Source organism: Cebus imitator, unplaced genomic scaffold (genome assembly GCF_001604975.1).
Source record: "Cebus imitator isolate Cc_AM_T3 unplaced genomic scaffold, Cebus_imitator-1.0 Scaffold216, whole genome shotgun sequence".
In the NCBI taxonomy this organism is placed as follows: Eukaryota; Metazoa; Chordata; class Mammalia; order Primates; family Cebidae; genus Cebus; species Cebus imitator.
In genome coordinates this window covers 3,043,260-3,053,872 of record NW_016107531.1, presented here as the reverse complement: position 1 = coordinate 3,053,872, position 10,613 = coordinate 3,043,260, and the positions used below count along the sequence as shown (strand labels likewise).

At 46.9% G+C, this 10,613-nt stretch overlaps 1 protein-coding gene across 5 annotated transcripts in view; it reads right to left on the bottom strand.

The window, feature by feature from the left end:
• Positions 1-5,055, bottom strand: part of MAPKAP1 (MAPK associated protein 1) — a 267,937-nt gene extending 262,882 nt beyond the window's left edge. For 2 of the 5 annotated variants that reach the window (XM_037745939.1, XM_017549147.1), the window contains exon 1: positions 4,769-5,055. The gene's annotated coding sequence lies outside the window, so the exon portion shown is untranslated. Of the gene's footprint in view, positions 1-2,764; positions 2,825-4,768 lie in introns of all 5 variants that reach the window. The other 3 variants (XM_017549141.2, XM_017549144.2, XM_037745940.1) reach the window with 2 other exon arrangements.
• Positions 5,056-10,613: the final 5,558 nt, after the last annotated feature.

The window sequence follows — 10,613 nt, the reverse complement described above, 5'->3', positions numbered from 1 at the left end:
CAACCTCCACCTCCCAGGTTCAAGCAATTCTCCTGCCTCAGCCTCCCAAGTAGCTGATATTACAGGTATGCTCCAACACGCCTGGCTAATTTTGTATTTTTAGTAAAGATGGGGTTTCACCGGGTTGGTCAGGCTGGTCTCAAACTCCTGACCTCAGGTGACCCACCCACCTTGGCCTCCCAAAGTGCTGGGATTACAGCCAGGAGGATCGCCTGAAGACAGGAGTTCGAGACCAGCCTGGCCAACATGGTGAAACCCCATCTCTACTAAAAATACAAAAATTAGCTGGGCGTGGTGGCAGGTGCCTGTAATCCCAACTACTCAGGAGGCTAAGGCATGAGAATCGCTTGAACCTGGGAGGCAGATGTTGCAGTGAGCCGAGATCGCGCCATTGCACTCCAGCCTGGGCAACAAGAGCAAGACTCTGTCTCAAAAACAAAAAGAAACTAGCTACACATGGTATCATGCACCTATAGTCCTAGCTACTGTGGGAGCAGAGGCAGGAGAATCGCTTGAGCCCAGGAATTCAAGGTTGTAGTAAGCTATTACCATGAAATTGCACTCCAGCCTGACAGAATGGCACCCTGTCTCTAAAAGTTACATACATTTAAAAATATATATAAAAATCCAGATTTCCAGCATCTTTTCCCAAAAAAATCAAAAGATCCAAGGACACTGGCCCACTTCCTCACATGGCAACAAGTGGAGCTGAGCAGCGACTGCCCTCTTTGGTTTGAGTCTGTGCTCACCAGTTCACCAAGGCCTGGCCTACTCATCCTACTACACAACAGGCATCGGACTTGGAGACTACTGGGGTAGACACTCAAACAGAATAACAGTAATTTAATTTGTTTACTCTTTTTTGGCCAGTTTTTTGTGGCTCTATCTCACATTAGCTGTAACTCAGGTAACATATTTAACCACTGAGCCTCTTAAACTGAACACAGGCTGAAATACACTGACTTCTGAGTCAAACTTCACAAAAACTTCAAACTCACCGAAACGAAGTCAGGGCACCTCCCATGGTGATAAAATGTAATGTGGCCAGGCATGGTGGCTCATACCTGTAATCTTAGCACTTTGAGAGCCCGAGGGCAGGTGGATCACTTGAGGTCAAGAGTTCGAGACCAGACCAGCCAACATGGCAAAACCCCGTCTCTACTAAAAACACAAAAATTGGCCAGGCATGGTGGTGCCTGCCTATAGTCCCAGTTACTTGGGAGGCTGAGGCACAAGAATCGCTTCAACCCAGGAGGCAGAGGTTGCAATGAGCCAAGACTGTGCCACTGCACTCCATCCTGGGTGATAAAGCAAGACTAAAAGGTAATGTGACAGAAGTCCTTGTCATATAATAATTTAACATCTATGACTGTGTCCTTAACAGTAAGGCCTATACATCAGAATAACAGATGGCTAGCAAATTATCTTAGCCTGAAACACATAAATCCACTCAACTGCAAAAGTTTCTGAAGTCTTCAGGTATAAGCCAATAAGAAAACAACCTCCCCCACCAAAAAAGAAAAATATCTCAATAGATTAGGCTATGAGCTCCTTTAGTGCAGAGGCCACTCCATTCCTCATTATCCCTCCTGTCTCACAGTGACCGGCACACTGAAGCTACAGCTCAAGGGCAAGTTTCTCTCTGAAGCCTTTCCAGAGGGTCTCCATCCACATCACAAAGAACAAGCAACATGGCGGAGTAATGAAGAGTGCAGATCCCAGTGTTTAGCAGACAATCCCCTCTTTCTTACAGCTCCACCAGTAGCATCAACTAAAGGAAGTTATTCAAGGTCTCTGTGCCCCAGTTTCATCACTGGCAAAATCAGGATGCTAATAACACCTTCTCATACAAGAAAAAAAATGAGATACAGCGTTTAACATCATGCTGGCAGAGTACGCACTACCTAGCATCATCAGTGTTCCCTTCACAGTGCTTTGTGAGACTCCCTGGGGACTTCTACCTTAGAACCCAAAGTACTTTATTATAGTTCACCCACACATGCACATCTCCTCTACTAGAATGTCAATGACCTCAGGATAGGAACCCAATTTGATTTGTCTTTGTATCCCCAAGGTCTAACATTTTGCCTGGCACTGCTGAAATGAATCATAGATCCTTGAAGTGTTTATTCACTGGAAAAGTTATTAGCAGAAACTGGAATTCACCTCTTGCCTGGTACTCAGCCCTCACTAACTCTGACCCCTACTGCCCCTCCAACTTTCCATCCTTGTACCCTGCTAAAAGAAGCAATGACTTGTTTGACTCAGGCTGTAAATTCATTCACCACTCTAAAACCATGCTTCAAGCATTATACCTTTGTATCTTATAGCTATTTATTTTGGGGAACTTTACCATGTACCAGGCCCTCTATCCCCATTAGTTCAATAAATATTCACAACACTCCATGTGGTATTATTCCCTAACCCAACCCCTAGCTGAAGAAAATTATGCTTGGAGTTATGTGTCAAAGGTCACATATCCAGTAAGAATAGAGACCAGGAATTGAATCCAGAGTCCATGCTTATTTTCTATACTGTCTTCTCTGCTCATATTCAAAGCTGAGCTAATCCACCTGCCATCTCCTTGCCTTGGAAGAGCACAGCCTTTGCATTTAAAAGATTTCTGTACCATTCATTTTAACATTCATCTGTTTCGTCCTGTATACTTTTTTGTTTCAATATTTACTTGCATAGAGAGAGAGAGAGTGTGAGAAAAAGGCAAGACATGTAATGGAAAAAGCACAAATTTAGGCATCAGACAGACCTGGCTTTGAATCCTGGCTCTGTCTGGTACCAGCTGTGTAATTTATTGGGTCTTCCTAATCTGTAAAATGAAGTTAAAATGATTAAACAATAGAAACCCCTATATAATACCCAATACATAGTAAATACTTAAAGTTTAATTTACCTCAAATTATGAAGGATTACCTGGCCACATCCCATCCCTCAAAAGTGAATAACCCATTCCCCTCCTGGACTACCACTGTCACAACAAGAACTTTTACACAATGTACTTATCACTGTGTTAGAATTATTAATTTCCCTTATCTCTGTTTCACTACATTGATCTCCCTGGAAGCAAGGACTGAATCTTATTTATCTCTACATTGTCTAGCATGGTACCTGGCATATATATACATACTTAGTAAACATTTACTAAATTAAATAATTGTAGATAAAACGAGTGCTTATAGAATTCTAGAGGAAAATCACTTCCAGCTGGAGTTGTCGGGAATTGGTTGGGAGAAGCCAACTTCAGCTGAGCCGTGGGAAGCGTCTCGATAGAGAAAAGGGGAAACCTAGGCAGGGTAGGGAGAATGTCCTAAAAAAAATCAATGGAACAGGAAAGAACACAAGTGATTGAGAGCGTACTTATTTAGAGTAATGGATCAGGGTGGGGTAATTAAAGAAGGAGACCTTGGCCAGACACGGTGGCTCAGGCCTGTAATCCCAACACTTTGGAAGGCCAAGGCGGACCACCTGAAGTTGGGAGTTTGAGACCAGGCTGACCAATACGGAGAAACCTCATCTCTACTAAAAATACAAAATTAGCCAGGCGTGGTCGTGCACACCTGTACCAGCTAATTGAGAGGCTGAGGCAGGGGAACTGCTTGAACCCAGGAGGCGGAGGCTGCAGTGAGCTGAGATCACGCCATTGCACCCCAGCTTGGCAACAAGAACTACACTCCGTCTCAAAATAGGAGACCTTTTCAAGCATAACTGGGAAGGCAACCAGGAGCCAGATTCCGAGATGTAAGGGAATGTAAGTGCAGTCTGGTACACACAGTATTTAAGGTAGGCATGAGCACTCAGCTGAATGGGAAAGGGCTACCAGCATGCTCCACAACCCGCAGGTGTGTGAACTGAAAAACATGAAAACAATTATTGCTTCATCAAGAACTCTCAGTGTTTACTAGGCACCTTGTGTGGGCTCAGAAAATATAAAGAATAAAACACGGTACCTCCCCCTCTGCTCAAGTGGGTTTTAACGTTAGGAATCCACCCCTTCTGCTTGTCAAGAGAATGAGAACGCTGCTTTTTTTTTAAACCGATGTGTCTCCATTTGACTGTTCACACCTGGGAAAGTTTTGAACTTTGCCGATTTGGGTTTATAAAACATGGTGCTTTGCACAGTGCCAGAAACTGTCGTGGGCTTCAAAAGTTACTTTTCACTCATTCAAAAGGAAGTTTTAACCAGTTTCTGGGTTGATTTGGGGGTCTCTGGTTAAAGTCATACTCTTGTTGACACTACAAGCTTTTTTTCCCCCAGCCTTAAACAAATCTAAAGGACTCCTTGCCACTCCCATAAACAAAGAACTGAATCAAAGTTCGGCAGCACTGTAGCTGCGAGGCTATTAACCCCTTTAGGGCGATGGGGAAAATGTACACAAGGAAAAAAGACTACACAGGCAATGCTTGAAATCCTTGATTTTCACATTATGAAGAACAGGGCACCTGGATATTGCCAAGTGCAAGACCAGAAACTGCCGGAGCCAACTGCACCCTCTACCGCCCCACAACCCGCTACTCCCGAACACTACCAGGTCCACGGGCTTCCCTTCCCCTAAATCACACACCCGCCTCAGACTCCTGACAGCCCCCAGTTCTGGTAAAGGCCGGAAAACGGATGCTCCCGGGCCACCTGAGCAGGAGCCCGGTAGGCGGCCCGCTGAGCAGCGCCGAAACCGGAGAGGTGAGAGGGTCACCAGGTGGGCAAGCTGGTGGGCTGACGGGCGAGCGGGGAGCTGGCGGCTGGGGCAACCTTTACCTGAAGCTGCTTCCACACTACGGGCCGCGTCGGCCCCGGGACACGTTCCTGAGGGGAGGGCCCGGCTCCCCCACGCCTCCCGGCCCCTGCCCCGAGCTCTGCACTCTCGGGATCCACTGGGACCGGCTCTCCTCCCGGCCCGCTCAGCTACCGCTTCCCGGGTTCGCCCTCATGCCCGTGGTGCTCGCCGCCGCCGCCGCCGCCGCCGCCGCCGCCAGCCGGCCGAGCAGCAGCCCTATTACCCGAAGCAGCACACGACCCGGAACCACACCCCGGCGCTCCGGAAGTCCCCGACGGGGAAGGAGCCTCTGGCTGGGGACGTAGTGCGCAAGCCCCAGAGCTGAAAGCAAGGAGCCACGGCTTCCCGCGGGGCGGGGCCGGGAGGGAGGCCGGGCGCATGCGCGCCGCTTCTCCGGTGCAGGGGAAGGCCTGGGTCGGAGGCTGAATTCTGGCAAGATTCGCCAGTGCCTGGACTTGCCTTTAGCAGGAATCAGTGTTAGGCTTCTCCATCGAATCTTCTTTCTCCCTATTTCCACGGAGAAAAGCCCTTAGTTGGTCCAGAAATGAGTGATGAGGCAGCTTAGCCTCTGTATCAGAAAGACCTAGGTTCAAATATGCCAGCTCTTATAACTTGCTGTGTGTCTTAGGACGTGACACCTCTCCACTCCAAGCCTCGGGTTTTCCCATCCAGAGCAATAGTTTCAACTTTAGAGTATATTGCTGTGGGAATCGAATGGGATGATACTTGAAAAACACCCAGCACAGTGCCTGACACATAATAAACATGCAGTCAATGTTAGTTATTTCCCTTATAATACCAGTAATATGGTGGTGATAATAATCTTCCTCAAGTCCTGCTGGGAGATTTCCATGAGATGCAGGAGGACTGTCACAGGCAGAAGTTAGTGTTGTCTCACGCTGCTGTCTTTCTCTCTCACGGAGGAAATCAGTGGAGAAAGCCACAGTGAAGGGGGAAAAAGGATTCGGGCAGTGCAGTGAGAGTGTTCTCCCACCCGAAAGATGCTCTGGGAAGTCTCTCAAAGAAGCACCGTAGTGTGGCTGGGAGTGGTGGCTCATGCCTGTAATCCCAGCACTTTTCAAGGCCAAGGCGGATGGATCACGAGGTCAGGAGTTCAAGTCCAGCCTGGCCAAGATGGTAAAACTCTCATCTCTACTAAAGATACAAAAAAAAAAAAAAGAAAATTAGCCAGGCGTGCTGGTGAGGGCCTGTAATCCCAGCTACTTGGGAGGCTGAGGCAGGAGAATCACATGAACCTAGGTGGCAGAAGTTGCAGTGAGCCGAGGTTGCAGTGAGCTGGGATCGTGCCACTGCACTCCAACCTGGGCAACAGAGTGAAACTCCATCTCAAAAAAAAAAAAGAAAAAAAGCACCGTAGCAAAAGAAAAACATCAAGGTTAAATTTCAGTCCTGGGGGACCCCTGCCCAATTTTAAAGTCACTAATAAATATGCCATGGGGCCAGGCACGGTGGCTCACACCTGTAATCCCAGCACTTGGGGGAGCGGAGGCAGGCAGGTCAGGAGTTTGAGACCAACCAGGCCAATATGGTGAAACCCCATTTCTACTAAAATTACGTAAATTAGTCAGGTGTGGTGACTCACACCTCTAGTCCCAGCTACTCAGGAGGCTGAGGCAGGAGAATGGCTTGAACCCAGGAGGCGGACATGGCAGTGAGCCAAGATCTGGCCACTATACTCCAGCCTGGGTGACAGAGACTCTGTCTCAAAACAATAAACAAAAAAAAACCACCATGGGTCCACCCTGTATTTCAAATATGGTCATCTGTCACTTAATGATAAGGACATGAGAAATGCATCGTTGTCTGATTTTGTGGTTGCATAAACATCATAGAGTGTACTTACACAATGTCACAGCCTATTACACACCTAGGCTATTTGGTATTTGCCTATTGCTCCTAGGCTACACACTTGCACAGCATGTTACTGTACTGAATACTGTAGGCAATTCTAACACAATGGTAAGTATTTGTGTATCTACACGCCTGTAATCCCAGCTACTCGGGAGGCTGAGTCAGGAAAATCGCTTGAATCCGGGAAGCAGAGGTTGCAGGGAAGCCGAGGTCGCACCACTGCACTCCAGCCTGGGTGGCAAAGCGAGACTCCATCTCAAAAAAAAAAAAATCTAAATGCTGAAAAGATACAATAAAAAGACCATATTATAATCTTAGGGGATCACCGTCTTATATGCACTCTGTCATTGACCGTAACATCCTCATGCCATGCATGAGTATATGTGATTGATCTCTTACTACATCCCATGATTGCATATAATTGGTATCTTACCACACACCTGTACTAGGGGGAATAGTGCGCCTCAGCGCCCAGGTGCACTCTTGCACACACATCCCCACAGTTCCATCAGGGACCTGTTGGAGGCACTCTAACAAAGCAGCAGGTGTGAACAAGTTTGGATATTTGATTTTCTGAGGCCATCAGGTTATCTGTTCCTTCCTAAATCTTACTCTCCATTTTCGTCTCTCTCTCTCAAGTTCCAATCTGAAGCACAGCTGCCTGACTGTCTCTGAGACACATAAAACTCAACCTATCTAAAACTGAAATCAACTGGGCCTGTTAAGCAGTTACAGGTTCTAAAGAGTAAATACTTCCTAGCACGTTGAGAGGCCAGGGCAGGAGGATCGCCTGAGCCCAGGATTTTGAGACCAGGCTGGGCAACATGGTAAGACCCCATGTCTACATTAAAAAATATATATCGGCCGGGCGCGGTGGCTCAAGCCTGTAATCCCAGCACTTTGGGAGGCCGAGGCGGGTGGATCACGAGGTCAAGAGATCGAGACCATCCTGGTCAACATGGTGAAACCCCGTCTCTACTAAAAACACAAAAAATTAGCTGGGCATGGTGGTGCGTGCCTGTAATCCCAGCTACTCAGGAGGCTGAGGCAGGAGAATTGCCTGAACCCAGGAGGCGGAGGTTGCGGTGAGCCAAGATCGCGCCATTGCACTCCAGCCTGGGTAATGTGAGTGAAACTCCGTCTCAAAAAAAAAAAAAAAAAAAAAAAATATATATATATATATATATATATAAGCCAGGCATGGCAGCTTAAGCCTGTAATCCCCTGTAATCCCAGCACTTTAGGAGGTCAAGGTGGGTGGATCACAAGTTCAGGAGATCGAGATCATCCTGGGTAACATGGTGAAACACTGTCTCTAAAAAAATAAAAATAAATAAAAAAAAATTAGCCAGGTATGGTGATACTCATCTGTAGTCCCAGCTACTCGGGAAGCTGAGGCAGGAGAATCACTTGAACCCGGGAGGCAGAGATTGCAGGGAGCCAAGATCTCACCACTGCACTCTAGCCTGGGCGACAGAGCAAGACTCTGTCTAAAAAAAGAAAATAGCAAGGCATGGCGGTGAGTGCCTGTAATCCTAGCTGCTTGGGAGGCTGAGATGGGACAATTGCTTGAGCCTGGGAGGCCAAGGCTGCAGTCACACGTGATCATGCCACTGCACCCCAGCCTGGATGAACAAGCGAGACCTTGTCTTAAAAAAAAAAAAAATTAGAAAAATAAAAAGTGAATACTTACTCTGCCACTTACAAGTTTTGTGACTCCATCTCTCCAAGTTACTTCTCTAAATATCTTTTTACCTATAAAATGGGAATGACAAAACTCCTATATAACCTCATTGGTTTGTTGTGAGGATGGAATGAGCTAATACATGTAAGTCACAGAACAGAGCCTGGCATGTGACTATCATTTACTAATGCTTACCAGTATTAGTATACCTCAGCCAGTAAGCCATACTTATTGAGTGCCTATTACGTACCAAGCCTGCCCTAGGCACTGGAGATTCAGTGGTGAAAAAGCCAGACAGGGACCCCATTCTTAGGAAGCCTTGTAGTTGGTTGGGCGTGGTGGCTCACGCCTGTAATCCCAGCACTTTGGGAGGCCTAGGCAGGCAGATCACAAGATCAGGAGATCGAGACCATCCTGGTTGACATGGTGAAACCCTGTGTCTACTAAAAATACAAAAATTAGCTAGGCATGGTGGCGTGTGCCTGTAGTCCCAGCTATTCGGGAGGCTGAGGCAGGAGAATCCTTGAAACAGGGAATCAGAGGTTGCAGTGAGCTGAGATCATACCACTGCATTCCAGCCTGTGACAGAGTGAGACTCCATCTCAAAAAAAAAAAAAGAAGCCTTGTAGTCAACTTTGACTACGGGTTTGAAATACTTTAGTTGCTGTGGTAAGTTGGCATGCATGGATGTATGGTAGGATTTCAAAGACAGTATTTAGGGCCTAGTTGAGAAGGTAGACTAAATTTATAGTGATACTAATATGATGGCTTGCGTGATTATTCTATAGCTAGTTGGAGTAGTTACGATACACACACGCAAAGAATGGGAAGTTGGATTGATCCAAGGATTTTGCCAGACAGGTGTGATGGAGTCACATCAACTTTAAGAGTGCTTACCACAATAAGCCATAGAAAGTGTGCTGGATAGTGAAGCCAGAGAATTCCAGAAGCCTAAAGATCTCAAAATAGATGTAATGGAAGTGACTGATGAAGGAATAGAAGGATGGAGATTATTGTCACAGATGGATGTTTCAACAAATAACCTCAGAGGAGAAGCCATGTGAGAGGGGGTCCTGGCTAAAGTGCGGTAGTGAAGAAAAAATCACTGAAGGTGAGATAGTCAAGGAACTGAGGTGCGTGTGAACCTCCAAAGCTCCCAGGATGGTGGACAGACACAGGGTGAAAAGGAAACCAGACGTGCTTCCCGTGGCATTCTGCAACTGAGGAATGGGCATTGTATTGGTAGAAGTGTCATTAAAATGTACACTGACCTATCTCCTGACCTGGGGTGCACAGTCTAGGACCATGAGAGCTGACACGCATATACAAATGATACTTTTACAGCACACTGATGGTGCTGGGCCAGGGGCTGGCTAAGGGACTACAATATATGTCAGGGCAGCGGGACACATACCTGGGCATGTCTAGGACAATCAGGCTTCACTGCTTTCATCTCCATCTTGGAAAGGAAGCCATGTTAGCAGGTAGAGGTTCTCTTTCTTCTGGTTCCCAGGACTAGAGAGGGGCAGTGGGCAGAAGTTCAAAAACACCTACTGCCTGTGTGGCTTTCAACAAGTGACTTGCCTTTTCTGTGTCTGTTTTCTCATCTAGGTTGTTGTGAGAATTCAATAAGGTACTGCACCCAGAGTAATAAGAACAGTGCCTGGTATACAGGAAGTGTTGCATAAATGCCAGCTCTTCTGGCCCAGCACGCCGAGATGGGCGGTAAGGATCAGGTCCCTTCATGCATTCACTTTCTTCACAGCCCCTCAAGCCTCAATTGCTATTTGCCTCTCCCCTCAGCAAGCTCCTATTCGTCTTGAGGGGCAGGCTAAAACAAGAACCATGTACTATTTCTCAGGGTTCTGTGGGTTGATGGGTGGTTCTCCTGCCTGTCTATCCTAGGCTTGCTCATGTAATTGCGGTCACATGAAAGCTAGAACGGCTAGAAGAGCTAAGACGGCCTCACTCGCATGGCAGCAGATGTTGGCCAGGGTAACTTGGTTTTTCTCCTGTGGCCTCTAGTGGCATTCTTGGCTTTCTGTGTAACAGAATGACAGGATTCTAAAAGACTAAGCTCTAATGTGCAAGTGATTTTTTTTTTTTGAGACGGAGTCTCACTGTTGCCAGGATGGAGTGCAATGGCGTGACCTTGGCTTACTGCAACCTCCACCTTCTGGGTTCAAGCGATTCTGCTTCAGGCTCCCGAGTAGCTGGGCCATAGGTGTGCACCACCATGCCCAGCTAATTTTTGTATTTTTTTTTTTTTT